The following is a 21,605-nucleotide window of genomic DNA, read 5'->3' as shown; positions in this document are numbered from 1 at the left end:
TCTGTCTCAATCTCTGATGATAGACTGTCCACCAATATCCATTACAAACCCACCGACTCCCACAGCTATCTCGACTACAGCTCCTCACACCCCGCTTCCTGTAAGGACTCCATCCCATTCTCTCAGTTCCTTCGCCTCCGTCGCATCTGTTCCGATGATGCTACATTCAAAAACAGTTCCTCTGACATGTCCTCCTTCTTCCTTAACCGAGGTTTTCCACCCACGGTCGTTGACAGGGCCTTCAACCGTGTCCGGCCCATCTCCCGCGCATCCGCCCTCACGCCTTCTCCTCCCTCCCTCCCAGAAACATGATAGGGTCCCCCTTGTCCTCACTTATCACCCCATCAGCCTCTGCATTCAAAGGATCATCCTCCGCCATTTCCGCCAACTCCAGCATGATGTCACCACCAAACACATCTTCCCTTCACCCCCCTTATCGGCATTCCATAGGGATCGCTCCCTCCGGGACACACTGGTCCACTCGTCCATCACCCCCTACTCCTCAACCCCCTCCTATGGCACCACCCCATGCCCATGCAAATGATGCAACACCTGCCCCTTCACTTCCTCTCTCCTCACCGTCCAAGGACCCAAACACTCCTTTCAAGTGAAGCAGCATTTCACTTGCATTTCCCCCAACTTAGTCTACTGCATTTGTTGCTCCCAATGTGGTTTCCTCTACATTGGAGAGACCAAACGTAAACTGGGCGACCGCTTTGCAGAACACCTGCGGTCTGTCCGCAAGAATGACCCAAACCTCCCTGTCGCTTGCCATTTTAACACTCCACCCTGCTCTCTTGCCCACCTGTCTGTCCTTGGCTTGCTGCATTGTTCCAGTGAAGCCCAACGCAAACTGGAGGAACAACACCTCATCTTCCAACTAGGGACTTTACAGCCTTCCGGACTGAATATTGAATTCAACAACTTTAGGTCCTGAGCTCCCTCCCCCATCCCCACCCCCTTTCTGTTTCCCCCTTCCTTTTTTTTTCCAATAAATTATAAAGATTTTCCTTTTCCCACCTATTTCCATTATATAAAAAAATAAAAAACCCCACTAGAGCTATACCTTGAGTGCCCTACCATCCATTCTTAATTAGCACATTCGTTTAGATAATATCACCAACTTTAACTTTAACACCTATGTGTTCTATTGTACTATTGTCGTTGACATCTTTTGATGATCTGCTTCTATCACTGCTTGTTTGTCCCTACAACCACAACACCCCCCCCACCTCTCTGTCTCTCTATCTCTCCGCCCCCCACACACACAACTTAAACCAGCTTATATTTCAACTCTTTCTTGGACTCGAACTCAAGTTCTGTCGAAGGGTCATGAGGACTCGAAACGTCAACTCTTTTCTTCTCCGCCGATGCTGCCAGACCTGCTGAGTTTTTCCAGGTAATTCTGTTTTTGTTTTGATCTATGCTTATGCTCTACAGGGACCCCCTTTCACCCTAATTCACCATTAGCATATCTTACTATTCTTTTCTCCCTTGTACTTACCTAGCTTCCTTTTAGAGATATCTATGCTATTTTGCCTCGACCACTCCATGTGGCAGCGAGTGCCACATTCTCATCACCCTCTGGATTAAGACGTTTCTTTATGCATTTCAGTGAACATCTTTGGAATGAACTATTTTTAACACTGTAAAGCAGAATCATGTTGCAGGTGCTGTGAAAAACTGAATTAGCTCACAATAAATTAAGTAAACAGGGTTGAAAAAGCTCCCTTGTTTAACATTCAGAATAATTCTGAAGAACTGGTCATTTAAAATTACAAATGGTATGTAAGTAAATCAGCTAACTCTGTTTCATTGTTAATTGGGAAGCAAAGTTTACTTTTTAATCTTTTATGCTCCCCCCACCCCCACTAGAGCTATACCTTGAGTGCCCTACCATCCATTCTTAATTAGCACATTCGTTTAGATAATATCACCAACTTTAACACCTATGTGTTCTTTTGTCCTGTTGTTTATGACATCTTTTGATGATCTGCTTCTATCACTGCTTTTGCCTACAACCACACCAACCCCCTCCACTTCTCTATCTCTCTCTCTCTCTACCCACCACCCCCCAACCCCCCCAACACCTTAAACCAGCTTATATTTCAACTCTTTCTTCGACTCAAACTCAAGATCTGTCGAAGGGTCATGAGGACTCGAAACGTCAACTCTTTTCTTCTCCGCCGATGCTGCCAGACCTGCTGAGTTTTTCCAGGTAATTCTGTTTTTGTTTTGGATTTTCAGCATCCGCAGTTTTTTTGTTTTTATCTCTGTGTTTAATTGAACGCCACTGCTCTTCAAGAAATGCCTACCTCCTTGAAGAAGTTCTGTTCGTCTCTGCGACAAGATTTCCATATCTCTCTTTTGCCTTGCTCACCTTCATTGCTTTCCATTTCCCTCCTGGTGTTTGACAAGGTGTTCACTAAAACCCGCTTTCACACCCATATCTCCTTTCTCAGCGACTGTCTTCGTCTCCGACTTACCCCACGTGGATTTCAACTGAAATTCCACCCCTCGTGTTTCGAACCCACCCAGGATTACAGGTATCTCCGGGACATAAAACGTTTCCAGGACTGCTGTTCCCGTCACATTCTGAAATCCACACTCAGTGCCATGCGCCGCCATATGAACACACTCGACCTCGCCCTCCAGCAGCACCGCCGTACCCTTTTTCAAAGCTGCGTGTGCCCCCAGTTTCAATTTATTCTTCGGCTCATCCGACGCCTCAACAAGAAACTTTTTCTCTTTCTCTCAAGTGCTAAGGAACGCAAGCTCCAACAACTCATCGACACCAACACCCATCTAGGACCCTCCACCCCTGCCTGTCCCTCCGTCCCCACCCCATCTTCCAATCCCAGCCCCAGCCGTGTATTCACTATACCCCCTGACATTCCCCTCTCCGATGCTGAACGTTCAGTGCTCAGCAAAGGACTTAGTTTCATACCCTTACACCCTCACCTCAATGAATTTCGGGCTCGGCACGATGCTGAACTCTTCTTCCGCCGTCTTCGTCTCCGGGCTCACTTTTTTTGGGCAGGAGTCCTCTCCCCATTCAACGGATCCTTTCACCCACCTCCAATATTCTCCCTCCACCTGGATCCCTCCCTCTGGATTCTTACCTTCTCTTGATCTTTTCATTGAGAACTGTCGGCGCGACATTAGTAGTCTCAATTTCTCTGCTCCTCTCACCCATGCTAATCTCTCTCTCTCTGAACTGACTGCACTCCATTCTCTCAGGTCCAACCCTGATATTGTCATCAAACCCGCTGACAAAGGTGGTGCTGTTGTCATCTGGCGCACTGACCTCTACCTCACGGAGGCTGAGCGTCAACTCGCAGACACTTCCTCCTACCTCTCCCTGGACCATGACCCCACCACTGAACATCAAGCCATTGTTTCCAGGACTGTCACTGACCTCATCTCCTCAGGGGATCTTCGTCCCACAGCTTCCAACCTGATAGTCGCCCAACCTTGGACAGCCCGCTTCTATCTCCTACCCAAAATCCACAAACAGAACTGCCCCGGTAGACCGATCGTCTCAGCTTGCTCCTGCCCCACAGAACTCATTTCTCGTTATCTTGACTCCCTCCTCTCTCCCCTTGTCCAGTCCCTTCCCACCTACATCAGTGATTCCTCTGACACCTTATGTCACATTAACAATTTCCAGTTCCCTGGCCCCAACCACTACCTCTTCACCATGGACGTCCAATCCCTCTACACCTCCATCCCCCATCAGGATGGTCTGAGGGCCCTTAGCTTCTTCCTCGAACAGAGGCCCGAACAATCCCCATCCACGACTAGTCTCCTCCGTTTGGCTGAACTTGTTCTCACACTGAATAATTTCTCCTTCAACTCCTCTCATTTCCTCCAAATAAAAGGTGTAGCTATGGGTACCCGCATGGGCCCCAGCTATGCCTGTCTCTTTATGGGGTATGTGGAACATTCCTTGTTGCAGTCCTACTCCGGCCCCCTTCCACAACTCCTTCTCCGGTACATCAATGATTACTTCGGTGCCGCTTCATGCTCTCGGTGGGACTTGGAAAAATGTATTAATTTTGCTTCCAATCTCCACCCCTCCATCATTTTCACGTGGTCCATCTCTGACACTTCCCTTCCCTTCCTTGACCTCTCTGTCTCAATCTCTGGTGATAAACTGTCCACCAATATCCATTACAAACCCACCGACTCCCACAGCTACCTCGACTACAGCTCCTCACACCCCGCTTCCTGTAAGGACTCCATCCCATTCTCTCAGTTCCTTCGCCTCCGTCGCATCTGTTCCGATGATGCTACATTCAAAAACAGTTCCTCTGACATGTCCTCCTTCTTCCTTAACTGAGGTTTTCCACCCACGGTCGTTGACAGGGCCCTCAACCGTGTCCAGCCCATCTCCCGCGCATCCGCCCTCACGCCTTCTCCTCCCTCCCAGAAACATGATAGGGTCCCCCTTGTCCTCACTTATCACCCCACCAGCCTCTGCATTCAAAGGATCATCCTCCGCCATTTCCGCCAACTCCAGCATGATGCTACCACCAAACATATCTTCCCTTCACCCCCCATATTGGCGTTCCATAGGGATCGCTCCCTCCAGGATACCCTGGTCCACTCCTCCATCACCCCCTACTCCTCAACCCCCTCCTATGGCACCACCCCATGCCCACGCAAAAGATGCAACACCTGCCCCTTCACTTCCTCTCTCCTCACTGTCCAAGGGCCCAAACACTCTTTTCAAGTGAAGCAGCATTTCACTTGCATCTCCCCCAACTTAGTCTACTGCATTCGTTGCTCCCAGTGTGGTCTCCTCTACATTGGAGAGACCAAACGTAAACTGGGCGACTGCTTTGCAGAACACCTGCAGTCTGTCCGCAAGAATAACCCAAACCTCCCTGTCGCTTGCCATTTTAACACTCCACCCTGCTCTCTTGCCCACATGTCTGTCCTTGGCTTGCTGCATTGTTCCAGTGAAGCCCAACGCAAACTGGAGGAACAACACCTCATCTTCCGACTAGGCACTTTACAGCCTTCCGGACTGAATATTGAATTCAGCAACTTTATTTCTTGAGCTCCCCCCTCCATCCCCACCCCCTTTCTGTTTCCCCCTTCCTTTTGTTTTTTTCCAATAAATTACATAGATTTTTCTTTTCCCACCTATTTCCATTATTTTTAAATATTTTTAAATCTTTTATGCTCCCCCCACCCCCACTGGAGCTATACCTTGAGTGCCCTACCATCCATTCTTAATTAGTACATTCGTTTAGATAATATCACCAACTTTAACACCTATGTGTTCTTTTGTCCTGTTGTTTATGACATCTTTTGATGATCTGCTTCTATCACTGCTTGTTTGTCCCTACAACCACACCAACCCCCTCCACTTCTCTCTCTCTCTCTTTCTCTCTCTCTCTCTCTCTCTCTCTCTCCCCCCGCCTCCCCAACACCTTAAACCAGCTTATATTTCAACTCTTTCTTGGACTCGAACTCAAGTTCTGTCGAAGGGTCATGAGGACTCGAAACGTCAACTCTTTTCTTCTCCGCCGATGCTGCCAGACCTTATGAGTTTTTCCAGGTAATTCTGTTTTTGTTTTTTTACTTTTTAATTGTTGATTTGTCAATAACTTCACTGAACAATGAGAATAATAGAGATCCCAAGCCATTGTAAACACTGCAAATATTTATATTTTAAAAGATACAAATAAAAATTATTCACATTAAAATAACCTCTTATTTGCAAAGAAAAGCCATTTGATTGGCAAGTGTCATCACTGATAAGCCCTTACATATAGAAAGCCTCCTTAGTCTTTTTTTAACTGAAGGCTTTTCACATGTTTTCATTTGCAGTGTTTGTGTACACAGGTCAGCAAAACCTTGTTAAGAGGTAATATAGATTAAGTAGATATGCTCTTTCCATGCCTAACATAACTCTTTAGATCCAGACTCAATAATTCAGCAAGGGAATTCAATGTGTCAAATAATATTTAATAGATTTTGAAGGAAGAAAGCACATGATATAATCTACCTCCAAAATCTCCTTCAAATTCTTAAAAATTGCTCAGAACAAATTGCCTGGAACTTCTGCAAGTGATGCTTTTATTAAAAAAAAATGTAGCTTATTCATTTCAAATTCCTCTCTGTGTTATTTCCATTTAGGAATTACTCTAACTGTACAAACAGTAAAATCACCATCACAAAAATTTAAAATCACTACTGTGTATCTACTGCACTGAATACTGCTATAAGGGTTCTACTGTGAATTATTCCAAGTACTGAGAGTTTATAACAATCAAGGAAATCTGAACATGTTAAGAAACTAACACAATTAATGACATTAGCATTATCAAGCAAATAATTAGACATTTAGCTTGACACAAAAAGTTGGAAATATGGCTGCTCTATTTGGGTTGTTGCCAGGCAGCCAAGTGTAAACAAGGCCATCTTGAGTCTTTATGAGTTGGGGAGCTAGCCACCTGCATTTCCAGGCACTTATATAGTCCAAGGATATTCTCCCATTTGATAGGAACTTGTTTTTTTTAAGGCAAAGAACAATGCTTAATGGAAACAGTTTTTGATCTTTGGTTAAGTTGTCTTTAAAACTGCTTAGGCAGTCAGTCAGTCATCTTCACAGACATAGGTTGAGTTTTGGCCAAGTTAGGACTCCCTATATTTGAGGCAAAGGCAACTCAAATTAAGGAAAAAGTATACTGGATTGTAAGTACAACTTAATCAATATTTGTTTGTTTATCCAAAAAATAACTTTATTATGGTGAACCTTAAAATTGCATGCACTTTGAAACATTATTGGCATGTTAGGGTTAGATTTAGTTACCATCTATTCTATCTATAATCCTCATTGTGCAACTCCAAAATAGTTCATTCTGCTATAATGTACCCCTATGTATGTTCTCTCCGAAGATAAATTTGTTAGGTTAGAGACTCCTAGAGGAGATGACCTTTTATTTTAGGACCTAGTCTCTAGTTGGTCTAGCAGATTATGTTCCTTTAATGATTGGAAACTTCTTTCAGTTGAGATTCTAAGCTAGCAATAAGTCTGAGGCAATAAGTTTACCTTGCTTGGGGAGTGATGAGAGGGCTAGGGTTAGGGTTAACAAACATACGGGCTCTTTTCTCTAGCAGAGACAAAGCCAAGAGATGACCTGATAGAAGTCTTTAACGTAGTGAAGGGATTTGATTGGGTCAATTTAGAGAAGATGTTTCCTCTTCTGGGGTAGACCAGAACTAGGGCCATAAATAGTCAATAATAAACCCAACAAAGAATTCAGGAGAAACTTCTTTACCCAGAGTGTGATCAGAATGTGGAACTCGTTACCACATGGAGTGGTTGAGATGCTATTCAACAGGAAACAAGGCAAGTACTCAAGGGAGGAAGGTTTATAGAAGGATATGTTGATAGGGTAAGATGAGTTAAGGTGAGAGCCTGATCATGTGAAGCATAAGCACCTGTATGGGCCAGTTTTGTTGTTGCAAGTACTAGGTAAGGCACACATAACAGAGAGAAAACAAAAACAGTCAACTAGACGAGAGAAGTATTCTTGGTTAATAACATCAGAGACTCACTTAGTCCTATCACTTTTCCTGTAATAAACTCAGCTTATCATTATGGTTTGCCATCAACAGTTCATGTTAGACGGAGGAATCTGAATAAAAGTAATTTTTATATATATCCTGCTTGTAACAAATATATGCCTGTATCAACAACAACAACTTGCATTTATAATGTAATAATTTAACGTAATAAAAAATCTCCTGGTGCTTCACAGGAGCAATATCAAACAAAATCAAGCAATAATCTGCTTCAAAGCAAAGCAAGAAAATTAATTTTCCTTTTAAAGATATGTGCTTATAACAATGATCTGCCCCTACACATGATCTAGGGTCAGAGTCTTTAATGTTGGTCATCTTTTTTGAAAGGTGTGATTTGCTTCTCTATTCCCTTTGTACCCATCTGAAATAAATGTCATAGCTCAGTGGAATTTGAAGAAGCTGCCACACACAAGGTAATATCCTTCAGGTCTGGTATCATAGTAAATTGTTGTGCCCTTTTGTCCAATGTCGCTTCACACCTCAGTTCTGTGCCAAAGAGATACAGGATGAGCAATGACACGACATGCAGACACTGCACCCCAAGGAGATTGCTTTGACTCACAGCTGCTAAAACACTGCTCACTGACAGCCTGCAGATCACAGTTAACCAGAGCAGCAGCAATAACTGTGGGTAACAAACTTTCGCTTCTTTTTGGAGATGAAATGGTCTTAAAGTTGATTTCATCTGAAACAATAAATACCTGGGAGTCCTGAAAGGCTGTGACTCTTCCACAAAATGCTGAAGATGCTCGTAAATCCCTCTAGCAATTGTGATCGCATCGGAACACCCTCAATTGAATTACAGCTTTATGATCCTTCTCAGGTACATGCCCTTCTATATTTCACCATCTATTTTCTTCCAAATCTGTCCAGTGTATCATAGCTCAGTGTAATGTATGGAAAAAGAAGCTAGAAGCAAATTCACGAGCACTAAATTCACATATCTTTAAAAGGAAAATTAATTTTCTTGCTTTGATTTGAAGCAGATTATTGCTTGATTTTGTTTGATATTGCTCCTGTGAAGCACTATGAGATTTTTTATTATATTAAATTATTACATTATAAATGCAAGTTGTTGTTGTTGATACAGGCATATATTTGTTACGAGCAGGATATATATATAAATTACTTTTATTCAGATTCCACAGGCTCCTGAAACCTGAAACATTTCCTCACAGAAACTGTTACACAATTTTTATTTGGTAAGAGTGTGCTTTTGATGTTATGCATCTGATTCTCAAGCAAAAGAATATAAGGTGGAATGTGTTCATCTTGCTCTAATTAAATCCAGCGTGAGAACACAGAGTCCCTGAATATCCATTTTCCCCCTTTTTGCCTGAAGAAACTAAGGCTTTGAACAAAAGCTTTGGTCTGGAACAACCACAATAAACTCATCCTTTAAATGTTGGATACAGTTTAGGACATATCCATTTTGCTTTATGTAATCATGCTGCCTGATTCTTCAAAATTGAGAAACTACATTCCTACCTTGTGGAAGGAATGGACTGACAGGCTGAATGACCTTTATTCCATGGTTGTGCTCTTGATATATAAGTAATATCCTTGCTAAATGCTCCTTGTCACCTTTTCACAACAAGCAGAAATTGCTGACAATAAAGATGCAATGGGAGATAGTGAGGGCGTGTGTGTGCGGGGGAAAGAGGTGAGGGGAGCCCTGGGAAATGTGAAGGCAAGCAGGTCAACACCATTGGGTAAGAAGCTGAATGAACACCCTGCAAAAGCTTAAGTAACCCTCTTAAACAATAACAGAATTACCTGGAAAAACTCAGCAGGTCTGGCAGCATCGGCGGAGAAGAAAAGAGTTGACGTTTCGAGTCCTCATGACCCTTCGACAGAACCTGAGTTCAAGTCCAACAAAGAGTTGAAATATAAGCTGGTTTAAGGTGTGTGTGTGTGTGGGGGGCGGGGGGGGGGGTGGTGTGGGGGGGGAGAGAGAGAGAGAGAGAGAGAGAGAAGTGGAGGGGGGTGGTGTTGTTGTAGGGACAAACAAGCAGTGATAGAAGCAGCTCATCAAAAGATGTCACAAACAACAGGACAAAAGAACACATAGGTGTTAAAGTTGGTGATATTATCTAAGCGAATGTGCTAATTAAGAATGGATGGTAGGGCACTCAAGGTATAGCTCTAGTGGGGGTGGGGAGAGCATAAAAGATTTAAAAATATTTAAAAATAATGGAAATAGGTGGGAAAAGAAAAATCTATGTAATTTATTGGAAAAAAACAAAAGGAAGGGGGAAACAGAAAGGGGGTGGGAATGGAGGGGGGAGCTCAAGACCTAAAGTTGTTGAATTCAATATTCAGTCCAGAAGGCTCTAAAGTGCCTAGTCGGAAGATGAGGTGTTGTTCCTCCAGTTTGCGTTGGGCTTCACTGGAACAATGCAGCAAGCCAAGGACAGACACGTGGGCAAGAGCGCAGGGTGGAGTGTTAAAATGGCAAGCGACAGGGAGGTTTGGGTCATTCTTGCGGACAGACTGCAGGTGTTCTGCAAAGCGGTCGCCCAGTTTATGTTTGGTCTCTCCAATGTAGAGGGGACCACATTGGGAGCAACGAATGCAGTAGACTAAGTTGGGGGAAATGCAAGTGAAATGCTGCTTCACTTGAAAAGAGTGTTTGGGCCCTTGGACAGTGAGGAGAGAGGAAGTGAAGGGGCAGGTGTTGCATCTTTTGCGTGTGCATGGGGTGGTGCCATAGGAGGGGGTTGAGGAGTAGGGGGTGATGGAGGAGTGGACCAGGGTGTCCCGGAGGGAGCGATCCCTATGGAATGCCGATAGGGGGGGTGAAGGGAAGATGTGTTTGGTGGTGGCATCATGCTGGAGTTGGCGGAAATGGCGGAGGATGATCCTTTGAATGCGGAGGCTGATGGGGTGATAAGTGAGGACAAGGGGGACCCTACCATGTTTCTGGGAGGGAGGAGAAGGCGTGAGGGCAGATGCGCGGGAGCTGGGCCGGACATGGTTGAGGGCCCTGTCAACGACCGTGGGTGGAAAACCTCAGTTAAGGAAGAAGGAGGACATGTCAGAGGAACTGTTTTTGAATGTAGCATCATCGGAACAGATGCGACGGAGGCGAAGGAACTGAGAGAATGGGATGGAGTCCTTACAGGAAGCGGGGTGTGAGGAGCTGTAGTCGAGGTAGCTGTGGGAGTCGGTAGGCTTGTAATGGATATTGGTGGACAGTCTATCACCAGAGATTGAGACAGAGAGGTCAAGGAAGGGAAGGGAAGTGTCAGAGATGGACCACGTGAAAATGATGGAGGGGTGGAGATTGGAAGCAAAATTAATACATTTTTCCAAGTCCCGAAGAGAGCATGAAACAATTCTTGCTCTAAAAGAGTTTAGGATAAGGGACAGTATTTAATTTAAGTGACAGGCCATTGGCTGGAAAGTCAACAAAGCCCCCATGTTGTCTCCTTAAGGAAATTGCACCCTCCCCCCACCCCCGGGGAGCTGCTGGCCAATCAGAGGCCAGCAGCTTTCCATTGTAGGCAGCGCCAGTGGGAGTGATGGCAGCTGCCGGTAATGCACCCACCAGAGGCCCAGGGTCAGCGACAGACCCCAAATCATAGGTGACTGAGGGTAAGGGGGTGTCAAGGAGAGAAAGGACATGGCCGGCAGGAAGGGCAGAGGGTGGTTCTCAGTGGGTTTCTCCCCTCCTGATGCCGGACCCCTCAATTTGGCAATGAATGCCTTTGAACGAGCGGGCCCCCAGGAGCCTGAAACCACCTTTGCTTTTTGGGCTCCCTGCATGGTGACTGTTCTACTCACTGCTAGTTGAATGCCAGAGCTGGTGAGATGATGCCCTTAAATGGGCATTAATTCTGTACTTACAGTCCTTAATTGACATCAGGACAGATGCAGGGTCCCTCTCTGGCAGTCTCCAGCCCAATTAAATACCCCTGCCTCCAACTTCACCTCGGGGGAGGGCATTAAATATAACCAAGCTTTGGGAGACAAGACAATAAATTTAACAAGATACAGCCACAGAGAAGAGAGGGGTGAAGGACATACCAAAAGTATATGCAGTAATGGGTCAGCTGTAATGGGAAATAGTGAGAGATCCGAATGGGAAACAACACAAGGGCAAATACAAATGGGGAAAAGGGTGATAATGATTGAAATGCTAGAAGATGGCAGCTGATGCAGCAACAGTAAGGAATAGCAAGTTGGGAAAGACAGAGCAAAGTGAGGGAGAATGCAGCAATGTGTTTGTGCATATGAGTTTATGTCAGTGGGGTATGGGGGTGTGCGGGGTGGTGTGGAGGGGGTGCTTGGTGTGGTGGGTGGCATTATACAGATACTTCAAGAATGGGGAGCATTCCAGAACTCAGGAACCACAAAGAGCTGAAAGAGTTTAAGAAGGGCAGTGGAGAACAACAGAAGTGCACAATGAGCAAGGACAGAACATAGGAAGTGCAGCAGGACGGGGCACATAAGGACGACAGGGGATAGCAAACAGAGAAGTGGCATTGGGGGTGCATGAAAATTAAACAAAGGCAACTTATACATAAGACAGCAAAAAGCACAGGCCTCACACACCATACGCTTCCTCCTGCCATTAAAAAAGAAAATGTGAATAAAAGGTAAAAGGACACACAGCAAGAATGAAGCGAAATAACAGAGAGACAAATACAAAATAAACAGAAAGAGACAGACGGAATCACAGTGACTCCATCACAGACATGAAGACAACAACGATTGTTAAGGCCCAGAGCGAGTTCTGCAATTTACTGTAAACAATATCATGGGGGGATGAACAAAAGTATAAAACAAAGGGAAGAAATAGCAAAATTTCACTGTAGTTACAGTTTCACTAGAGACAAGCAGGCAAGCAGGTGATAATATGATGCTACAAAACTGTAGTTCTGATTCTATGGCCCACTTGTATATCTAGCAAGGCTGCACCATTGACGATTTTTGTCTTTCCGAATATTGTTCTGAGGTACACAAAAATATTATAGATTTGATTCACTAAAGTCGAATTGATATGAATTCTTGCTGAGGGATTTGCAAACAATTAATGATATATCACACATTAAGGTAACTCAGCCTCAAGTTTTACAATTCTCCCAGGATTGCTGACTGAATCTGTAGAAAATGCATTGCCTCCTAGTCTCATCTGTCCTTCATACCTGTGCCGCTGTTGTGTGCACTTAGCAGATGATGCCTTAACACTAATATTATCTGACCACCAGCTCCGTTGGGCTCATATGCCAGTAATCAACATTCGGGATGCATGTTAACCAAATATCCCTCAGGACCTGAAAGCTATTTCAATGTAAATAAGAGATTTATATAATAGTGGTTTTACCACAGGTGCTTTTCTCCTTTATCCTTATTCTTGATTTTAAAAGTCTCATCCTTGTGTTCAAATTGCCCTATGGCCTGACCCATTCCTCCAGCTTTCTTTAACACTTACAACCCTCTGAGAAATGTGCATTCCTCTAACTCTGGCCTCTTGTGCAACTCCAGTTTTCATCACTCCACCACTGGTGGCCATCTAGGCTCCAAGCTCTGGAATTCTCTCTCTACCTCTCTCTACTCCTCCAAAAAAGTCTTAGGGCAGGATTTTGCCCTTGGTGGGGGTGCTCGCCGGGGATGGTTAGGAAGCCAACCATTGCCCACAATAGGCCCCGCACTGCAAGTTTACACGGGCAGGCCAATTAAGGCCCGTCCAGCATGGAATGCAAGCGGCAGCACTCAGCACTCAGCAGGGGTGGAGGGCGAGCGAGCCTAGCATGACCTTTGCGCATGCGTGCGAAAAAGTGCTTCAATCTCCCTGAGGCACGGAGCTGCTTCAGGGAGATGAAGCGCTGTTTAAAAAAAACTAATGAACAAAATAAAAATGTCCTAAAGCATGTCCCCTCATGTGACTGTCACATGAATTAGGACGTGTTTTTAATTCAAGTGTAAAATTTTTATTTTATTTTTGTTTGCTTTAGGAAAGCTCATCCTGCCCGTGGATGAGGTTTCCTAAAAAGTGCAACCGTAAGGTTGGACTGTTAACATAAATTTGACATTACTTGCCTTTTTAATGGCCTTAACAGGCTTTTTAGTTGTCAGTGGGCGCGTGCCCGCCGAACAAAATATCGTGGAACTACGCGATGACATCAGGATGCTCGCGCAATGTCATCGCGCGTCATTTTACACTTGGCCGTGTCGGGCACACGTCTGCCTGCTGAGCTCAACGTTCTGCCCTTTGTGTCTACTTATTTGACCAATAAGTCAATAATTTGCGCAATCATGCAAATTTTATTTTTCATCATTCATACGCCTGTTGGTATTGCTTTTGGACCTATTAAAGCAATGTTCACACCATAACCAGGATAATTCTATTTGAGAGGTAAACATTTTAAAGGGGCTTTATTGGGTTTGCAGTTTTGACTTTTGCTTGTCTGCCGTTCCCACTCAAAATTGAGAGGTTTCTCTCAATGCCTGTGTTTACAAGTGAGTAGAATCAATCTTCTACTGAGAGCTCTGTCAAACAATTGAGCCATTGAGTATGCAAGTTGTCCGTGGGATCCTTATATGATGAGAGATTAAATAAATGAGATTGAAGTGATCCAAATACGTGTTGCACAATTCTGCACAAATCAGTATGGGAAATACACCAGTGTCACATCCTTGGCAAAAGTTTGGAATGGGACTCACACGTACATCAAAGGAGGGAGAAGAGTACACTGATTGTGTTCCAGAAAATAGGGAATGGGTGGTGGGAATTGACAGAAACAAGTACCTGGTGCCCTCTGGCAATGTCAAAACAGGAGGTAGCCATCCACACAAGTTACAAAGACAATTTGCTTCTGACACAGTGTATCAAGAATCTTTCTTTCCAAGGACAATCCCATAATGGAACAAACTGCCAAAGGAAATAGTCACAGACCCCATGACTTGAAATCTTCAAGACCTATCTTTAGATTATTTTATTTAAAAGTTTTCATTATCAGTATTACCATCTCAGCAGGTCATTCCTGGTTTAACTAGTGCTGTCCATACATTGGCGGAATACAGATATTAGTCTGTGATTTTTTTTACATTCTTTCACAGGTTGTGGGCTTGGCTGGCTAGGCCAATATTTATTGCCCATCCTTAATTGCACTTGGAGGGTGGTGTTGAGCTGCCTTCTTGAACCGCTGCACTCCATGTGGTGTTGGCACACACACACGCAGTGCTGTTAGGAAAGGAGTTCCAGGTTTAGACCCAGCAACAGTGAAGGAATGGCAATATGTTTCCAAGTCAGGATGATAAGTGGCTTGGAAATGGTCTTGCAGGTGATGATTCTCCCATGTATCTGCTGCCCTTGTCATTCTGGGTGGTAGACGTTGCAGGTTTGGAAGGTGCTGTCAAAGAAGCCTTGGTGGGTTGTTGCAATGCATCTTGTAATTGGTAAACACTGCTGCTACTGTGCATTGGTGGTGGAGGGAGTGAATGTTTAAGATAGTGGATGGGGTGCCAATCAAGCAGGATGCTTTGTCCTGGACAGTTGAATCTTCTCAAGTGTTGTTGGAGCTGCACTTACCCAGGCAAGTGGGGAATATTCCACTACAATCCTGACTTGTGTCTTGTAGATGGTGGACAGACTTTCGGAGTTGGGAGGAGAGTTACTTGCCATAGAATTCACAGCCACAGGCCTGCTCTTATAGCCACAGTATTTATGTGGCTAGTCCAGTTCACTTTCTGTGTCAACGGTAACCCCCAGGATGTTGATAGTGGGGGATTCAGTAATGGTAATGGCATTGGACGTCATGGGGAGATGGTTGGACTAGCTCTTGTTGGAGATGGTCATTGCCTGACACTTGTGAGGCGTGAATGTAACTTGCTGCTTTTCAGCAAAAGCCTGAATGTTTTCCAGGTCTTGCTGTTTTTGGACATGGACTGCTTCAGCATCTGAGGAGTCACAAATGATGCTGAACATTGTGCAATGAACAGCAAGCATCCCCCTTCTGACCTTATGATGAAGAGAAGGTCATTGATGAAGCCATTGAAGATTGTTGGACCTGAGGCATTACCCTGAGGAACTCCTGCAGTGATGTCCTGGATCTGAGATGACCGACCTCCAACAACCACATCCATCTTCCTTTGTTCTGGGTATGACTCCAACCAGTGGAGCATTTTCCTCCTGATTTCCGTTAACTCCAAGATAAAAGCAAAATACTGCGTACGCTGGAAATCCAAAACAAAAACAGAAAACGCTGGAAAAACTCAGCAGGTCTAGCAGCATCTGTGGAGAGAGAAACAGAATTAACGTTTCAGGTCTGTCTGACTCAGAACTCTGAAGAAGGGTCAAATGGACTCGAAACGTTAACTTTGTTTCTCTCTCTCCCGCTGAACTCCAGTTTTGCTGGGGCTCCACACTTGGTCAAATGCTGCTTTGATATCAAGGGCAAGGGCTCTGATGCCAACACTATTAAAGCAGAAGCAGAAACTGGCAGGGCTAGACTGCTTTCACCCAGATTTGTAAACAGCTTGTGAGAAAAATCTCAATTCCTGACGGTACAACAAGAAAGCTTTTCAAAGATGCACACAGATATGACAATACGCTGCTGCACTAAGGTGGAGTGCTATGGAATTATAGATTTCCCAATTCTTCAAGATGCAGGATTAGGTTGCCATGTCGACTGATGACCAGACACAGCCACAGAGGGAAGGAAAGAAAATTGAAGCTTTCACAAGTGAGCTGAAAAGTTGCATAGAATTACATGAAATTTACAAAACTGGAAAAGGCCATTTGGCCCAACTGATCAATACTAGCATTTATGTTCCACATGAGCTTTCATTTATTTTTCTTCAGCTAACCAAAATGACAATTCGGAATGCTTTCTACCCCTGGAAGACAGATGTTAGTTAGAGAGATAAAATAAGCCCTTGTCATGAAGCTATTAATGTATATAATATTATTGGAAAAATATTTTTCTTTTAAAGTAGAGGCTTAGTCTGTGGATGTTTAGTCTTAATTGGATTGAAGCCAGCTAGTCTGGGTGCTTTGCTGTGTACTTGTTTTGAGATGTAAGAGAGATAGCATGCATTTGCATTTCTTGAATACAGCATTGAAGAAGTAGGGTGAAATCTGGCACCTAGCTAGCAGAGACCAAGCAATATGTTTGCATACTAATAAATTGGTACTATGAAAGGGGTTTTATTGCTAGAAGAGGTGAAGTTCAAAGAGGCTGGTGATACAATGAGAATTTACATTCAATGAGATGTGCTAGATGTAACCAATAACAGTTTTCATGTGTACAGGCCAGATACAATGTAAGATCAAAGCAGCTATAAGCCTCCAACTGTCTCCACAGGAACCAAAGTGAAAATAATCTCATTTTGAATTTATAAGGTAAAAATACTTTGCCTGGTGTCTGGTTAATCACTGGGTGCTGTTGCCTCAATGGAGATTAGTTTAGGAATTTGTTAAAAGTTATGATAGGAGTAATTTGTAGTCATGTATATGTGTTTAATGTGTTGTAACTTAATAAAATGTTTCATTTGGTTTAATATAAAACCTCTCAAGAACTGCTGGTCTGATTCCTGAATTTAGAGCAAATTGAGGAATTTAGATTCCTCAAACAAACAAATGTAAAAATATAGGTTATGACAGTTGTCTAAAGTTTCCCTCTGGGATTTTTAAATAATTCAGCTTTAACAACTGCTAGGTCATAACAGCCCTGTCCCACAAAAGACAAAGATACTTGACAGGCAAGCTTCTTAAATTTGTGGTCTTCTTATAAAAAGTAGTTAGCGCTGGCTGTCTGACTCATTCTAGTCTTCACACGGCTTGAAATGATACAAATGAGCTACGTGGATGGCCGATACTATGGGCAGAATTTTACATCCCGATTGGGAGTAAGATAGTGTGAAATGACGTTGGGCACTTGCCCAGCGTCATTGCGCACTCGCGCGATATTTTGGTTGGTGGGTGTGTGCGAGAGTCAGTAGCGCACCCGCCGACAATTAAGAGGCCTATTAAGGCTGCTAACTGAGCAATTAATTAGCTATTTTCACTGCCTGCCAACCGTAAGGCGGCCTTTGTAATTTTTAGGAAAACTCATCCACGGGCGAGATGAAGTTTCCAAAAGGAATTAAAACAAAAATAAATTTTTTGAACATCATTACTAAAAGGTCCCTGTTCATGTGGCTGAGTCACATGTGGGGACATTTCCCTTATTTTAAAAATCTTTATTTTTGATGGTGAGATTCTTCAGCTCCCTGAAGCAGCTCTGTGCCTTCAGGGAGCCTTCAGCCCACGTTCCTCCACGCACGGGCAGACCTTAATGCTCGAGCTCCTCCCTTCCACCGCCCGACCCACCACCCCTGCAGCGCTGAGCTCCTCAGTACTCGCTTCATGCTGGCAGGCCGTTAATTGGCCAGCCAGCTTGAAATTGTGGTCGGGGCTCAATCGTCGGTTGCGGTCCATTTCAAGGCCGCTCCAGGGCCTGCCTGACAATGGGAAAATCCTGCCCTTTGAGCTGCTGAGCTAGACAGATCAGAACGTCCCAGATTCAAGCATTTTCGCATGGTGTGCTGATTCATTTTGGCCAAAGCAGGGCTCCAATAGATCTCAGTGCCCATGTGTTAGCTAGGAGCTTATCTGTGCTCTGGTAAATAGCTATTCATTGAGCATCGCTGAATAGTAAAGCCGTTAAAAAGCATAAGCAACGCTGAGCTTTATTAAATAGAGGCATAGAGTACGCGCTTTGTTCTGTGATTGGAAACAGTATTATTCCATGAGATTTATGCACACATTAGCAAATTATTACAGTGATCTCTCACCTGCAGATGTGTTTATTTGTCTGCAGATATTGGAAATACGGCAAAATGTACCATTGGTTTGTGGGTTTGTGTGGAGTTAGTGCGCATTCAGATATTCACACTCAACTGAAACTATACACATTCCTGATTGCACATCAAAATAAAACAAAAAGCAATACTTTGGAAAGAAGACTGCTTGCAATTCAGTGAAAGGCCCAGGTCACTGCACCTACAACAGCAAGATAGAGTCAATTAGCCGCTGATCAATGTGAAGGTCATTCTTTCTCAAATCTAAATTAGGTACTTCATCAAACCATTAAATAGAGAGATCACGCCAAAATTGCTCAATCTCTGAGCAAGGCTGAAAGTTAAAATGGAAATCTTTTACTGAGGTTACATTATATGGAACACAGAGCTCACAGAAAGAGGTAATTCGGCCCAACTGGTTGATGCTGTTGCTTATGCTCCACACCGGACTCTTCCGTCCCTCTTGATCTCATCATATCAACACAACGTTCTATTCTGTTGAAGAGTCATACGGACTTGAAACGTTAACTGCGTTCCTCTCCGCAGATGCTGTCAGACCTGCTGAGTTTTTCCAGGTATTTTTGCTTTTGTTTTGGATTTCCAGCATCCGCAGTTTTTTGCTTTTAACAATGTTCTTTTCCTTGCTTTCCCATGTATTTATTCAGCTCCTTAAATGCACTCATGCTATTTGCCTCAACCGCTCCATGTAGCCGCAAATTGATTTATATCAATTGCTTATTTGATATCACATGATTAGTAAAAGTGTTGATGAAGGACGTTGATTGAGATACAAAGTTATGCCGAATCCTATCCGCAAATCTCTAGGCTAATTTATAGTATTCAAGTCATTAGGTTTGAATGATTCTGGCTAATCATTAAGCAGAATAAATGACCTCTAAAACACTTGCACTTAGTTTTTTTATTGTCTCATGGAAAGTACGGGAGATTTATATTTACACCAGCCTGGGGCAGAAGTCCTGCTCTTCAGCTTCAGTGAACTCCAAAGGATAACATGTCTTCTGTTCATAATCACCATGAGAATTAAAAATTCCACACTCCACATGTTGACTTGCTGCTGCAATTAAAATACATGTTAAAATAAAGCTGCCATAAAGAAGCTAGACTCCAAACTCCTGTAGCTAAGAAACGCTAATATTTTTAGTGTTATGGGAACAGCTATGCAAGCTGAGCTATCGTGCAACACTTAGAGCTAGATAGAATTTTTTTATCAATAAGACTTTTGCATGACAACTTTGAAATACAGTAAATTTCTCGTTTTCCTTCCAAACGTCAACTTTACACCACACAATCCACAATTAATTGTGCAAACAGATACGCTGAATGATAATTATTAATTAAACAGAACAATTGTTTATTCAAAGTCAGAAGCCCAAAATATTTTTAAATGCCTTTTGTGGAGGCTCTTAGACCATTTGTTTCTCTCAATCTGCCTTCCACACAACAGGCTAGCCCTGGCCATCCAAATTACAGGAGGATTTCAGAACTCATTCAATTTTGAAAAGCATTCCTGGATTTACCAAAACGTGATTAGCTGGGAGGAGTGTGAGCAGTACATATGTACAAGGCAATTGCAAAAGAGTCACACCATCAATCCCTCCATTTTAATATCACAGAAGTGAAATGATCGGAGTGAGATTTCAGCATGCTCTGTTTATCTCAGGAGGTATTACAGCTTTTAGGCCTGACCAGGACATCCAATAGGAGAGCTGCACGATTAAAGTGATCCAGGGCATGGGACAGGGGGCAATTCTGTCAGGGTGTATCAGGCCAGGAGCAAAGAGGGAAGTTGTAGATGTTGATTGATACTATAGCCTTTTATATAATGACCTGAGGACATAGGTACAGTTCTGCAGAACTTTTTCAGCTCACAGCCTGGGTGCAATTGTTGACCAAGTGGATTGTATAGGATTTGTGTAAAGAGTGGTTTTGATGGGCTCAATTCTATTCTTCATTATGTTTTTAATTAGTTGTCCATTGCTTCCCTGGAGTTTCATTTAAATCCAATAGAACTTTGAAGTGCCCATGGGAATAATGTTGAGCACGTATTGCAAAATCTTGTTATTTTTAATTTGGGTCGGAGGGAGGGAAATGAGGGACTGCTAATGAAAACGCTTTGAATCAGTACTCATGGGCACGAACGAAGGATGAGTCATCCTTTGTGGGTAGGTGGGGTGAAAAGGGGGAGATGGAAGCTGATAGGTGCTTTGTTTTAGTGGCTAAAAGAGACAGGAACAGGAAGAAATCCAGAAATGAACAGGCAATACAATGCAAAAGTTAAGAATTATCATGAGTAAAAGGATTGTTGGACTTGTGCAATTTTTAGCTCTGCGTAAATTGGACATAAATACATATGTTTTACTTTTGCATGCACTATTTTAGTAGCTTTAGTAAAGTTAGCATTTTGGAGTACATTGTTTTGAGCAGAATTTTAAATGAATTGCTTTATGGATGATGGAAGTAATTGTTGATGCAATATTTGACTTCAACAATTAAAAAGGGCAAAACTAAAAAAAAAAACGAAGCTGGATTATCACTCCTAATGGTTACTAAATGACACTGGCAGGAATAGTGTGCATGTATGGTGCTTTCCAGGCCAACCTCCCACCTTCTGTAAACTTTAACTCATCCAAAACTCTCTTGTTTGAATCTTAATTCTAAATAAGTCTCATTCACCCATCACCCTTCTGCTCGCTGACTCATACTGACTGCTGGTTCGGTGATGCCTCTAATTTAGATTGCCATTCAAGTGGGCTCATCCCTTCATGACCTCCTTAGCTCTGTAACCTCTTCTAGTCCTACAACCCTATGGGTGATCTGCTTTCCTCCAAATCTGGCCTCTTGTGCATCAGCCATCCCTACACTTCACCATTAATGGAAATGCTTTCAGCCTCTTTGTCTCTTTCCTCCCTTAAGACACTTCTTAAGACCTATCTCTTTAACCATCGCCTGTACTAGTATCTCTTCATGTAGATCGGTGTCAAATTTTATCTGATAACACTCCTGCAATGTGTCCTGGGATTTCTAAATGCAAGTTGTTGTTGCATTTCAGTGGTAACCTGAGAAAATCAAGAGTAATGCCAATTTTTATCAGAACTGACAACCCGCTGAAAAATTGCAGGACAGCACAATTAGAGCCATGTGATTCTGAAAAATGTAATTCTGCTACCAGGAATGAAGAAAGAGCCAATCATCTA

The sequence above is a fragment of the Carcharodon carcharias genome, chromosome 11, assembly GCF_017639515.1.
Source record: "Carcharodon carcharias isolate sCarCar2 chromosome 11, sCarCar2.pri, whole genome shotgun sequence".
Taxonomy (NCBI): domain Eukaryota; kingdom Metazoa; phylum Chordata; class Chondrichthyes; order Lamniformes; family Lamnidae; genus Carcharodon; species Carcharodon carcharias.
Note: the sequence above shows the minus strand (reverse complement) of the source record.